Source organism: Lagopus leucura, unplaced genomic scaffold (assembly GCF_019238085.1).
Source record: "Lagopus leucura isolate 7727_CA_CO unplaced genomic scaffold, USGS_WTPT01 Super-Scaffold_73, whole genome shotgun sequence".
Lineage (NCBI taxonomy): Eukaryota > Metazoa > Chordata > Aves > Galliformes > Phasianidae > Lagopus > Lagopus leucura.
This window is the reverse complement of record NW_024962252.1, coordinates 49895176-49910485: the sequence shown is the minus strand read 5'-3', so window position 1 is coordinate 49910485 and position 15310 is coordinate 49895176.

Genomic DNA, 15310 nt, shown 5'->3' with positions numbered 1-15310 from the left:
GGCGCGCTTGTTCTTCTTGCCCTTGCCGCCCTTCTGGTTCGGCATCGCGGGCCCGGCCGCCGCCGCGGCGGCGCGGGCGGGCGGCGGCGGCTGCGGAAGGCGCCGCCGCTACCTCCGGCTCATGGCGGGGCCGCGCTGCGCCGCGCCCGCTGTGGGCGGTGGGGCCCGGGGGGGGACGGGGCGGGGAGGGCGAAAGGCGTGTCCCGCTCAGCCGCGCCGCCGCCCCGCTTTCTCCTGGAGCAGGCGCTGGCGGCGGCGAGAAGCGGAGCGCGCCCGGGGGGTGGAGGAACGGGGCTGAGCTGGGCTGAGCGTGGCAAGCGGAGCGGGAGGGGCTTGCTGAGAGGGGGGAGCCCCGTTGCCGCCGGCACGGGAGCTGGGTTGGAGGGGAGGTGCGCCCTTCGCAGCCGGGAGGCTGCCGTCGTGGGCCCCAGCGGGCCCCGGCGGGAACGGGAGGGCTGCGAGGCGGGGCCGGTGGCTGCCGGGGTCCGTCTGAGTGCTCCCCGCCGGGGCCCCAGCTCCTCCATGGTCTGCACCGGCGGTGTGGGCGGCCGCACGGCAGCTCCCCTGCAGAGAACAGCTGGGAAACCACCCAGAGGTGCAGAAATATTAAAAATATATATTCAAATAGTGTAGTCTCGTGTTTGGAGGAGGGAACAGGCCTTGCGGCATGATAGCCCTGAGATTCCAGAATTAGTTTCACTATTTTAGGGATGGCTGTGCACGTGACAGGTAGCAGAGGTGAGATGTCAAGTTGGATGGAGACTCAAAGTGCTGTGCTCATGCAGGGCTGGAAGCGGCTGTGCCTTCACAGAGGCTTTGGAAGGGGAGGCTGCCAGATTGCAGGCTTGGTGGGAGGCACTGCAGAAAATGGGTGACAAATATTACCAAGATTTCTGTGCCCAGAGTGGAGAGGTGCTGTCAGACAGCTGCAAACAACATTTACAGCATACTGCTGACTAACAGCAGCTCCTCACTTCAAGTGTCGCCTGCTGATGTGCTCACCTCAGTACCGACAGTTTATCCCACTGGAGAGTGAAAAATACAACCTGTCATGAGAACAGCACACCAGCCGCCAGGCTGCGTGATTATTCTAGCCTCACAAGCTTTTCCTTTCACATAAATTAACTTTTTTTTCCTTCTGACCCAAATCCTGCAGATTAAGTTTCCATGATTCCCTTCAGGAGGAAGCACCCAGATGTGCAGAATGTGCATTTGTGGAGACATTTACAGCCAGCAGCCTGGGCCTGACCCAGACTGCAAGGAACAGCCTATGTGGGCTACATGGGCTGTGGGGTCAACATGGGTAAGCCAAAACCTGCAGGGAGTGAGGTCTGCCTGATGGGAGGTTCTTGCAGTTTGTAAGTCACTGTGTTTGCCTGAAAGAATTCCCAAATCTGCTCTTACTAGAACATACCTGGCACACCTCATACCTGCAGCTGGTGCCTGAGTTCTCCAGGAAAACCAACCCCTGTATTTCCAAACACCCTTTGAAGCAGCTATTGAATGAAATTTTCCATCACATGGCCAGTTTCTTTGCCTGCGGACAACAACATTTTAGAGAGGCTTTAAAGCTCTTTCTTGTGTTGGTGGAAACCTGAAGTAATTTGCTTTGCAGTATTTTGTATTCCCATAGCTAAATGTACTACCTACCTTATCTCACAGCTTTGAAGCTTCTAAATTGCATTTCTGTCTAGAAACCAAACAAACATGGAAAGTGTGGCCAATTTCTAAGGCTGCAAGTTCAGGTAAATCCTAATCCCAGTCATCTTGATTGCAGAATTTCCATTTATTTTGGCAAGGGCAGATTTCACCCCTAGTTCTTCAGGTTTCCAAAACAAAGAAATGGATCCATCCCACTGCTGTGCTCACAGCCTCATAAATAGGCTTGCCTGCTGTGATGGAGGTTGAGGAAATCTTTCCAACTCTTCGGGTTCCTATAAAGCATAAAAACCCCATGGACACAAAATAGGAGCCTGGTTTTTGCATCTGCTGAGTGTGGAGTTTCAGACTAAGTGTTCCAGTTTGAGCAAGGAAGTAACTACTAAAGGTGTTTCAGAGCTGCTGGAGGAGTAACAAATGACGGATGTAAGGAAAAAGGTTTTTTACTGCAAGGGTAATGAAGCACTGGAACGAGTTGCCAGAGAGGTGCTGGATGCTCCATCCCTGGAGATATTCAAGGTCAGGCTGGATGGGGCTCTGAGCAACCTGATCCAGCTGCAGGTGTTCCTGTTCACTGCAAGAGAGTTGGACTGGACGGCCTTTGAAGTCCCATGCAATTCAAACAATTATATATTTCTGTGAGATGCTGAAATGCTGTGACTAGGTATCAATGTGATGTCTCTACCATCGGCTATGCGAATCTCAACTCCGCAGTTTGCAATCCTTTTACTTGTGAGTGTTGTTCCATCAATGGGTGAGACTCTTGGGGTGAAATCAGACTAAAGGCTGCTGGTTAAAATTTCCAAGGGGAGGAGCAACCCCAGACACCAGGACATGCCAATGGGCACTGGTCCAGTAGGTTTCTACAGGGTCAGGAGGACCCCTCCATGTTGAGTGGTCTTATGGGGGGAGTTGGGGGGAGAATGTCGTCTCCAGCATCACCCCAAAGACCTCCTGTTCTCTATCCAGTTGAATGCAGACAATTGTGCTGTGGTCCATGAGTCTTTCTGACACAAATTCAGTTGGGGTTTTTACTGGATATACAGCTTTTGGGCAAGTGCGATTAGTCCACACCAACCTGTACTATGGATTCCCTCTCCACAATTAAATCCTTTGCAAATGTCTTGTTTTTTATAACTAAGAAGTAAGCACACCTTTTTCAGAAAGATGATGGATGTTCTACACAGGGTAGGTGTGACCATTTCAATCTCAATAATCTTATTAAAAAACAGGTAAGCAGTTAATATATTTGCATAAAATTTGAAAAACTTAACTAGATCTGTTCACTCTTTAATCTTTTCCATTTATCATACTATCTCAGGAGCTTTTTTTATCAGAGTAGACCCAATTTCCTCGTGTATCTGTGGAGAATAAAAGTTCCCATAAGATACACATTTTGGGTTTATGGGTATTGGTCAGTATTTCACTCTCAGTATAATCCCTTTTGAGGTTAAAAATGAGCTGAAAGCATCAATAACAAATAAATGACTGTGCCTAATCAGTATGATGGTATAGAAGGAAAGAATTTCTCAACGGATACAGACTAGGCACTTGAAATCGGGGTCATACTCTGAGAAAAGACTCGACTGACAAGGAATGGGAGTAGATAAAATAGTGCCATTTTACTTAAATTGCTGACATGGAGAGGAAGCCACTCCATGGCTGACAAAAAGAGTAAGAGAGCCAGTGGAAAGAGGTTGTGAATCATTTTATGGTCATTCTGAAATATTCAATAAAAATATACTGTATTATAAAGATTTTATTTAGATACTTGAATGGAAACATAAGGTGCCAAAGAGGGAATTCTAAGTTTAAAACAGCAAAAAGTCAAACTCAGACCTCTGCAGTTCTCCTGCATAACTTTAGAAAGCTCATTCAAATCCAATTTTAACTCATCAGATCTCCTAGAAAGAAAGTGTCCTTTGTGGAAGGTAAAATAGACTAATTTGACCTCTTTATTTTTTTGCTAGTTGTCACTCTTCCTACCCATATACCAGGATGCTGTGTGCCCAGTTACTCGAACAGGCTGAAAAGTCACCTCTGGGCTCCAATTAGTTGCCTTTCAAAAACCTTCTCACAGAAGATAGATGCATTCCTTGACTTCTGCAGACCCTCAGCAGTGCTGCAATGCTTGCCATCATCTCCCATTCCTGGTTATTGAAGCACCTGCTGACCGCCCAGGAACATCTGCACAGCCCCCAGTCCTACCTGGCTTTGGCTGAGAGACAGAAAGCAACATGGGTGTGAGAGAGGAAGTGACACTGGTTTCTCAACCCACTCCTCATTTCTTCTAAGTACTGTTATACGAGTCCTTCCAATTTTAAAGACAACCAAAGCTGGGTTTCTCAAAGCATCTTTCCACTTCATGTGGAATAATGGCACACAGGCTGTTCTAGTTGCAGTTGGTTGGTGAAATTTGCCAGGGAAAAAATGGTTTGATCAGAAAATGTGAATGCGTTGGCTCAGAAATGATTTGTAGAAGCAGACTGAATGCAGTCTCTTGAAAAGCTCCAAGTGTTTTTTAAGTCCTGGGAACTCTAGCTCCAGAGTTGCACATTATAACATTTTGCAACTATTGAGGGAAAATTGGTGGCATCTGTTACCTTTACTGTTACTATTCAGAAGAGGGAAAGTGATAAAGTTACAGGAAATTATATCAATTTCACAGAGTTGTTGTTGAGATGACAGGCGGTGCACAGATTTTCCGAGGGAATATCATGTGTCTGTGAAAGATATCCTTATTGTAGGAAATTGCAAAGCATAAAATTATCCACAACCTAGAAAATTTTCCACTTTCCACAAGTGTTTACTGCAAAGAAGTTTTCAGTATTTCTTCTGGTCATTTACTGACCAAGAATAAGCAGAAAACACAATATGTAATCCTTAAGCTGTTACTCATTCCTTGAGTAATAGATTCTATTTTTCACAAAGGCTCCAAGCAATGCCCTCTTGGCATCTGTAGGAAGATGCCACACCAACAGTTGTGGAAGTAGAAGTGAAGAAGTCTTCAGGCCACCCTCACAGTGTATACTTTTTGAGTTTCAGAACATGCAGCAGGGCAACGTTAGCAGCCCTGTAGGCTGGCTGTAGCTCTGAGGAGAGGGACACACAGGGTCAGCTTCCTGATATAGCTACATGTAAACAGCTGGGTTTCAGGATTTATAATGAGATCTCAGGAGATGGGTTCTGCTGTTGCTAATTGGTGTTACTCAACTGAATGGGGAGATGGGTTTAGACATCTGCAGCAGGGAAACTGCAGAGCTCTGTAGAACCTTCCATGAAATTAAGTGGTGTTGTATGTAATACTTTGTGCTCAAATGAGCTCGAGTGCTGGTGATCAGGAGTGAAGGCCCAGGCTCCAGCAAAAGAGGAGCATGAGGTTCAAGCTGTGCCAAGAATGCCTGTGCTGCATTTCCCAGTATTGCAACTGCAGCTGCATGCTGGGCACAGGGTTTGCCTGAGCACCACCACATCAGCAGGCTTACCTGCTCTTTGTCAGGAGGGAAGGTCCCACGTGGCATCCACTGCCAGCTGTGGCATGTGAGCTGCCTGGAGGTATATTTTCAGGCAGCAGGGCAGCACTTGCTGTTCCCCCACAGCCTCGCTCCTGCCAACAGATGGGCCTTATACACAAGTTAGGCTTTTATCAAAAGGAATGATCAAAATCACCACTGCATCCACAAAGAACAATGAGGATTACAGTCGAGCCCAGCAAGCTGGGAGACACATTTGCATCCCCTGATCTGTTTGCTCTCCTTTCCAATCATATAAAAGCAACCCATATAAACATGTATGGCTGTCTGCATCTAAGACAAGAGAGCTAAAAAGATCTCATTGATGAAGGGATCAAAAGATCATGCTCATCAAATCTCTTTTATGTGTCATACTTACACATCATACATGTCTTCCACAATTATCATTTAATTTATGCCTCTCCATAAACATACACCAGTCGCCTCGGTGGTCTCCCTGCTTACCATCTCTGGCAGTGAGCAGTGCTGCCAGTCAGGTGTAAGGACAATGCCCGGCCATTCATTTCTCCACACCAGCTGTTCCTCTCAGCATGCAATGAGATCAAGTCCTGCTGACGAGAGCCCTGCTATGGCTGCTGCTTATTCAATTTTATCTTAAGACCTCATTCAGGCGGCCTGTTCTGGAAATGTGCATAAATACAGTGAAGGGTAAGTATATTTTAGAGGAGTGCACATTCCAGACTTCAAATCTCTCACAGAATAGCTTGTAGGTCTGTGAGCTTAAGGGTTCCATTTTCCCTAGATGCATAGGAGATATGGATTGGTAGGATGCAATAATTAGCAGAAGAGGATTGTTAACCTACCACCAGTACCCATTGTGTTCTGTGCTCCAGCACGTGGCTCAAATTGTGACTTAAATCCCAAATGACAGCAGTCACAAGTCCAGTACCTGGTATAATCAAGTGCCAAGAAGAGCCCATGGTATACCCCAACCCTGCAAAGGACCCTGAGCAGGAAGGAACCCATTGCCTTGGAGCTGCTTGTGTGCATAGAACCTGGTCTGCAGCAGGCAGCTCCAAGGTCCTGGCACCCTGGAGTGCTCATCCAGGCTTATGGTTACATGGACTCAACCAAAAAGATGGGAGGGTGCTATTGTTAAGGTGATCATTGTGAATTGGTGGCACAAGAGAGAAAACTGGCATAGTAAGTGCCATGAGGTCTTTGATGTCTGTATTGAGGATCCAGATTCAGCAGCTTGCTTTCAGGAACATCCAATCCATTTTTCCATTTAAAAAGCTAACGAGCCTGTCTTTTCAGAGAATTTCTCGTTCTGGTTTCAAGTTCTGCTGCTCACCAAAACATTATGCATAAGATTTTAGAAAACTGCTTTGAAAAAGACATTTTGTAGCAGAGGGAGAGATATAATTTGCATCTGTAGGAAAATAATGAAAAAAAAAAAAGAAAGATTAAACAGGGAAAATCTTTTCTTAGACATAGATTTAGCCTCAATAGTGTCATTTACAGATGTCTTCCAACTAATTGCTATTAATTGAATTTTTCAAATAGTTTTATTTCAAAATCTTTTGTATGAATATTAAATGGAGATAAAGTCTTACAGCAGTGGCAATTACATTTAACTTATACCAGTGGAGATTTCCCTTCCCCTCTTCCTTTTCTTGACAGTCTCTTCTATTATCAGTCAGAATGCCCCACTGAGGGACATACTTCTGCTTGTCAGATTTCTACTTGCTTCTCCCACCTGAGAGAAGGCATTTGATGGTACTTTCATCTTTCTCTCCCTCTGCTTGCTAATCTAAGTTGATCAGTAGGTGCCAAAGCTAGCTTATTATTCTGTATTTTTCCAGTTTTATCTGCCAGTAGCTGGTTATTCTTTGTGTTGACTTGGGTGTCTTTCGGGTAGCATGTTACATTCTTCTACAGACTAAACAAAATAAACACAAATGGTATACTCTTAAATTCAGTGATAAAACTTCCAAATAAATGAAACCACTGGCTTCAGGAACCCACTCAGAAATAGCTTCAGTTTCAACAGACCTTGTGTTAGGGATTCAGAACTGAGTGGCCAATTAAACTGTTGGTTCACATCGAGACCCAGCAGTGGGGTCTGCTGGCTATTTCTTGTGAGCGCTGGTTCTCAGGGCAGAAGATCAGCATTCTGTGCCCAGCAAGTCCACGTGTTTGCAGTATGGTGTTGAGCAAACCAGCCTCTCTCTTTAGCTTAAGATCTCCCAATCCGTAAAATAAGGACTGTGATGTGGCTGTCCTTTCTAAAATGCCTTGAAATCCACAGATGAAAAATCACCAACTATGCATTTACACAGAGATTTCTCTAAGAGCCTCGGAATGTTATCCTGAAATTATATAAAAACACATAGATTAACTCTGGAATGTTCACTTTGGATAAAGGTGTCTGCAAAGGTCATATTTCCAGCTTGTGGACAATTTGCCTTCTTATTTTTATTTTCAATTTTAGCCCAGCTCAGAACAAATTCAGAAGTAATTAATATTTCCTTCTACTGGGATGTTCCAAAGAAAACAAAACAAAACAAAAAACAAACAAAACAAACCTCCAAACCAACAGTAATATCAAGGAATTATGGCTTCAAAATAATTACATTCCCACATGAATTCTGTACTGTAGATAAGTGGTGCCTCAGGTAGGGGGTAAGGAGGAAAAGAAAATTGGTATTATAGAGAACAAGAGACATTTTGTGTATCTAAACTGCTGTTCCCCTTCCTGCTCTCAAGCAGGCAGGTTTCTTAGGGATGCCTACCTGGCAGCAATTCAGACAGCATGGGAGGGATGCCACTGAGTTAAAGCTTCCTGCAGGTAGCAGTAGCAACTCAGCTTTGCTAGGAGCCACTGCCATAATTTCCAGCATCAATAAACATTGGTACCAGTCAGTAAGGGGGAGCTAGAAGAAAATTGAGAGATCTTTTTCATTCTCTAATTTGCCATCGCTCCTTGACTTCTCCAAGTGACATTGGCATAGTTTCAGCAATGCTAACCCTCAAAGCTTTATGGAGGATAATCCTAGCCACATTATCAAAAGGTCAGAGGGAGTGAAAGTTACGTTCAGTCTTCAGAAACACTGTGGATGGCTGAAGTTTCTTAGAAAACCTGAGCTTTTTTTTTTCCAAGTTCCCTCACTTCTAATGAGCAAGAGTACTTCTGTCAGGTATTGAGTTTAGTTTTAGATTGCAGTGTTGTTCAGTGCTCTGTTACAAAAGCCAAATAGATTTAATGTCCAGGCCTGTAAATCCTCCGCAGTGAAACAGAAAAAAATGAAGTCACAGAATGGAGCACGGTTAATGGCAGTGTAGGCATCAATGGTCTGCAGCGATTTCTCATTAACTGCTGTGCTGATTTATATTGTTGTCATCACAGTCTTTTGGTATTGTTTTGTTCGATGCACACAATATTGTTACAATTAGATCAAAATTTGTCTTCATGGAAGATGTTGGCCTAGCCGGAGGGCAAGCATGATATTCCTGGGCAAACTGTAACACAGTTTGGCACCAGAAGCTGTCAGCTCACGCCCACTATATCTCCATCACTGTACACAGGGCTGGTGAGCACAGTGTACTCCACCTGCACTAAGCCTTTAAACAAAAGGCAAACACACACCCTTGTGTGTGGTTGAGGATGGGAAAGGCAGACAGCTCTGCCTGCAGTGCCTCAGCACAGGCAGGATGGAGGCCAGATGCTGTTGGGTTCCTACTCACACCACCAGTAGCAGCCCAAAGATGTCCCACCCACAGGATGCATGCATTCATTATGACTAATCACATTCTGCACATTGGATAGTAAAAAGCCCAATTAATCATCATCTCACTTTGCCAAGTAAGTAAATGATATTACCCTCATCTTACCTGAAGGAAAACAAGTCATCAAGCTATCACTGAAAGAGCTGGGGCTGGTGCCAGGACTGGTAAACAGGTATCCAGACTCTCAAGTTTGCTGGCATTCACCCAGCTTCTTTCAGACAACAAAACTGATTTCACACGGAGTCAGGCTCCAGCTGACTCCTCTGCAGCAGAGGATGGTGTCAGCCAACCTGTCCTGATGTTCTACAGAATATCCTGGGCAGCAGGACTCTGCAGAATCACACAATCATAGAATCATTCAGGTTGGAAAAGACCTCTAAGACTATCTAGTCCAACTGTCAGCCCATCCCCACCATGATTGCTAACCACGTCTGTCAGTGCCACATCCCCACTTTTCACAAACAACTCCAGAGATGGTGACTCCACCATCACTCTGGGCAGCATGTTCTAGTACCTCACTGCTCTTTCTGAGAAGTTTTCCTAATGTCCAACCTGAACCTCCCCTGGTGCAATTTGAGGCCATTACCTCTCGTCCTGTCACTGTCTCCTTGGAGAAGAGGCCAACTTCCTTTCAGGCCGTTTGAGAGAGTGATAAGGTCTCCCCTGATACAAGCCAGGATGCTGTTGGGTTTCTTTGGCTACCTGAGCACACTGCTGGCTCATGTTCAGTTGGCAGTCAACTAATAACCCCAAACACTCTCTGCCAGAAGCATGTTACGCTTCCTGGATGTTAGCTTCTAGTAAACCGTTCTTCATTTGCTGAGAGGAACGGGGAGCTTAAGGGCCAATATCACATCAGTGTTCCATGAGATGTTCTGGATAAAACAGTAGGGCACAGTTTCCCTCCATGAGAGTCTACTCTTGGTGATTCAATTCCTTCCTTAGCCCTACATCTCCATGCAGCAGATCTAGAGACTTCAAAATTAACAGTTGCTGGCTGGATAAGGAACTGGCTGGAAGGCCGGGCACAGAGAGTGGTGGTGAATGGAGCCAAATCCAGTTGGCGACCTGTCACAAGTGGTGTTCCCAGGGGTCAGTGCCGGGGCCTGTCCTCTTCAATATCTTTATTGATGACCTGGATGAGGGCACTGAGTGCATCCTCACTAAGTTTGCAGATGACACCAAGTTGGCTGGAAGTGTGGATCTGCCTGGGGGTAGCGAGGCCATACAGAGGGATCTGGACAGGCTGCATAGCTGAGCTGAAGCCAATGGGATGAGTACCAAATGCCGGGTCCTGCACTCTGGCCGCAACAACTCCAGGCAATGCTACAGACTTGGGGTGGAGTGGCTGGAAGACTGCGTAGAGGAAATGGATCTGAGGGTATTGATTGATGCTCGGCTGAACACGAGCCAGTAGTGTGCCCAGGTGGCCAAGAAGGCCAATGGCATCCTGAACTGCATCAGGAACAGTGTTGCCAGCAGGAACAGGGCAGCGATTGTCCCCCTGTACTCAGCTCTGGTGAGGCCGCACCTCGAGTACTGTGTCCAGTTTTGGGCCCCTCACTGCAAGAAAGATATTGAGGCCCTGGAACGTGTTCAAAGAAGGGCGACAAAGCTGGTGAGGGGTCTGGAACACAGGCCATATGAGGAGAGGCTGAAGGAGCTGGGAATGTTCAGCCTGGAGAAGAAGAGGCTCAGGGCAGACTTCATTGCTCTCTATAACTACCTGAAGGGAGGTTGTAGTGAGCTGGGGGTCGACCTCTTCTCTCATGTAACTAGTGACAGAACTAGAGGGAAGGACTTCAAGCTGCTATGGGGAGATTTAGGCTGGACGTTAGGAAATACTACTTCTCTGAAAGAGTGGTCAAGCACTGCAATGGGCTGCACAGGGAGGTGGTGGTTGGCTCCACTGACCCTGGAGGTGTTCAAGGAATGGTTGGATGTTGTGTTGAGGGACACGGTTTAGTGAGTGCTACTGGTGATAGGTGGGTGGTTGGACTGGATATCTTGAAGGTCTTTTCAAACCTTGGTGATTCTATGGTTCTGTGGTTCTGTCAGAATCACAGTGAAGAACAGCAAACACTTCATTCCTATTTAATTTGCATGTGGGCATGCAAACATGGGTGCAGAATAATGCTTCTCATTAGAAAATAAATCAAATAGCCTAGACTGTCTTTCAATTCAGAGGCATCACAGAAAATGCTTCACAGGTCCCACAGATAACCCTGTCCTTTTCAAATGCAAACCAATAAAAACTTCTTGTCCCCTAGTTATAACTCAGTTCATCCCATAGACTTGCTGCAGGTAGGTCCATGAGACCACTTGACTTGAAATAAGTCAGTAAATATTGTGCAGTTTACAGTGCTTCCCTGTTGCAAAGGAACAAAGAAAGAAAATATGATAAATAAATAAATAAACAAAAAGCATCAAACTTACCAGAGATAACAAGTGCTTGGCTAAACATGATTATCTGGAGAAGATGACAGTTTATTTATCCTAATACATCAGTAATTCTCCATGCTATAAAAAAACTATCTAGTTCAGCTTATTTACTGTTGTGGGTTTGGATATCCCAGTCTGAATTTCCCAGACACACACAGAAAGGAATCTTTTTATAAAAAAAAACAACTTTCTGTCTTTGCATTGTATGTAGCTGACACTGTCCTTCCAAGACACCCTTGCAGTGATTGACTGCAGCAATACAGCTACAGTGAACCAACAGCAGAATGTAGCCCTGGTTTGATGGGGTAAGGCAAACAGATTCTGTCACATTTGGGAGAGCTAATAAGAAGGAGGAGGTCTCCGTGGATATTACTAAATCAGTGGCAAAATTCTGCAGATGCACAGGAAAACAGATCTGTGGTACAGCAAAGGGAAAACAGGAAGAGATAGGGATTTGAGCCTGGCTTGAAGGTTCCATCCCCAGACAGACCAGGTTTTTGTGTGCTCAAGGATAGTGGAGACACATTTGTACTTACAGCTGACTGGGGAAAGCAATCATCTCTCCCTGTTTCTTTCTGGGAGGTAAAAAGACATCCTGCCTCACATTTCAAAAGAAAAATAATAAAAAATCGAAACAGGAGAATTTCCACAGTGGATGCTTCCTAGCTCACCTGTGCAAATACCTTTGTATCCATTGGCAACAAATCTCCAAGGTCCATCTGCTTCTAGCCAACACCCACTGATTCATCCCCAAATGCTCCTACTTTACAGCCCTTCATTTTACCAGATCATAGAAAGAGAGGAGGAGGGAAAAATCCTTGGGATTTATTTTAATCCTTGAATGCAGCTTTAGATCTTGTTTATATGGTGTCTGACCCACCTCCTTGTCTGTCAAAGCAACACCCCATACTTAATAGGTGACTCTATCTTGCCCATGGAGACAACAAGGAGTGAAGAAGGGGGAGTAAGAAACTGAGGCTGAGGCAGTGGGTAAGCAGAACATAGCAGAGGAACTATTTGCAATTTATGTCAAAAGATTCCCACCAGTTTTTCTTGTCTTTATTACTAAAACTTGCTGAAATAAGGAGGTAGAGTATGATTTTACAGACTATAACACATTTGGCTGAATGAGAGAAAAAAGCTTGGGAAATACCTTTCACATTCAAATGGACAAAATAATACATCCAGTAGCTTGTATCAGCTTGGCTTTCTGCATGCCTAAGATTTAAATGTAAATCTTTGCCAAACGTAGGAGTTTTTAAGAGTGTTAATCACATAGCCCTTTTTACAGAGTGCAAAGTGATTTGAAACCATTGGGGAGCATTAATACCTTGCGGGGAGAGCTGCAAGTTGGAAGCCTGCAGTCTGCAGTACTGCTGAAACATATAAATCATCTCAGCTACAGTGGAATGTGATGATTCAAAACCATCAAGCTTTGAAAATGGAAGAAAGGCATGATCTTGAAAGAGTCAAACTGCTTTGCATATGCTGAGCCCAGCTCTACAGCCCTGATTGAGACGTGCAACAAGCATCAAAGCACTTGCTGTAAGATCAAATATCTTCTGCTGGAAAATTTTCAATAAAACTTACCCTTTCTAGCTCTGCAAGTATTTAGAAGCACCGGGCCCACTTGTACAGCAGTTTGCACTTGGCATAATCACTTGCTGTTGTGCAAACTGAGCATAAAACACCTCTTCTGATCCACTAACAATCGTACATCATTTTGCCATCTTCATTGGCGCAATGCTATGGTGAATGAGTGCTTTGTTCTGTAAGGAGAAACAAGTTGGAGTGACACTTCTCTCACTTCCATGAGATTGCCAGGCTATAATAAGCAGAAAAGATGGTAAAATGAAGGCTGCCTACAAAATTGTGAAGTTATATAAAATGGAAGTGAAAAAAAAAAAAAAGTTAGCACAGCAGCTTCATCCCTACTAGCATTATCAGCTGGAGAGCAGGTAAGCATCATCATCTTCTTTTCCTCTAACCTTGCTCACAGTCTTAAATACAGAGAAAGAATAGATTGCAAATTTTTCATGTATTATTTATGTTAAACCTGCCCTAGCTGAGAGCTATACCATGCTAATAGGAAATTTTAGGAAAGGAAAGCTCTAAACAGAATTAAAGAGCAAACAGTTGTAAATTGTTCGTTCTCAGTGCTCAGTATGATGCAATTAGTAACAGCGCTCTTAAAAATTCCATTCACCCCTAAAAGCCTTCACTTACTCATAGAGAGAAGAGTAAGTTTACCAAATTTCTATGTATATCAAAATCATTCTTCTTCTGAACAAGCTTTCCTGCCTTTTGCCATATCAGTAGATAGGATGATAAGAGAGGAAACTGGACTTGTATGTGCAGGCTATGAGGAGCTGCATATTCAACTTGATCAGTAATTGCTATTGCAAAAGATCTCTGACCTTTCTGGAGAAGCTGGGTTGCTCTCACTGCCTTGTAGCAAGCCTCTGCAAGTTGGAGTGGAGTGACGACAAACACTCTGCCTTCTTTCCACAGAGCTCCATTCAAGCTGGGATGGCAAAGTGTCTTCTAGCCACAGTCCTTCTGTCATTGGCATTTACACCCCCAACACATGCTAAAATAACTAAGCGTGAGCCCTACCAAAGGGCTGTGCCCATCCATGTGCCAAAGTGGGAGCACGGTGCTTGCTGCTGTGAACAACTCACATGCAGATCCAGCACGAGCCCCTGCTTGGCCGCATCCTTTGTGGAGGACTCCATGAGGAGAAAGTGTTCCCATCAGCCTGAGGACGGGAAGGAAAAGAAGGAGTTCCAGCCGTGCCGAAGGCCTCTCATCACAGACGCTGATGAAGAGTCTGCCTCCTTCACCTAAACTGCAAGTTTTGCAGAACCTGCAGGAATGTAATGTCTTCAGGGCCTCTTCTGCTCTATCAGATTTGGTTGAAATTGGATGATAAATTCAAAATGCATAAGGGAGAAGTTGAGAGAGAGAAGCCCATCATGTGTTTTACATCCTCAGAAAGTGCATGTGCATTCAGTATCCTCCTGTGTATGCATGAATGTGTATAAGCATATATGTATAGATGCTCATCAATATGTAACAATTCTTATCAATATGTATATCTACTCTTACACACACCCCTTACATAGTGTGCTCTAAGCTGAGGTTAAACATGCTAGAATTATAAATGACACCTTCCATACAGCCTTAATTCAGTTTCTAGTATATGTGCAATGAGAGATAGCCTTTAATAAAATGCTCTTTTTCTTTTTTTTTCCATGGGGAGATAGTCATATGGTGAGAGCTGTGATAAGAAGTGAGACTGGGAAGTAATTACATTCCTTGCTTCATTTGCTCCATCATGTAGGAAATGAAACTTTTGCTAAGAGCAAAGAGCATGAGAGAGCATGACTTTTGGAATAAAATGAGTGAACATTAGAAAATAAAATTAAGTTGTATCACTGCCACTAGTACAGACTTCCTTGCTAACCATAACCACAGCTCCCTCACTTTGCTTTACTGGCAGTGAGTCTACAGGATAGACAGGGCAGAGAAAAAGCACAAGGGTTAGTGTAGTAAGGGCTCATGTTACAGCATCTAGCATCTGTGGAAGAACAGGCAAGGATGAGTATTCGTAAAAATAGGCAGATACAAAAACAGGACAAAGCACCCAGTGGGATTATATAACTATTAATACCCCCAAATCTATGTGATATGGTACAGTTCTTCCATAATAGAAAACTTGCAGTTGTCAAAATTCCCCCTGGGACACTTTCTAAACTCCACTGTAACATGTGAAATACCCAAGTTTTCTGAAAGACCAGTGACTGCTTGAAAACAACACGGGTACTTTCCCAGCTCTCCTTCCCATCACCACTGGTAAGATAAAAGACTTTGTTACAGAGGTGACTCAAGCAGCTGTTGTTCAGCAGTTTGTTAGAAGAAATAAATACTTGAAAGCATCTCTGCTG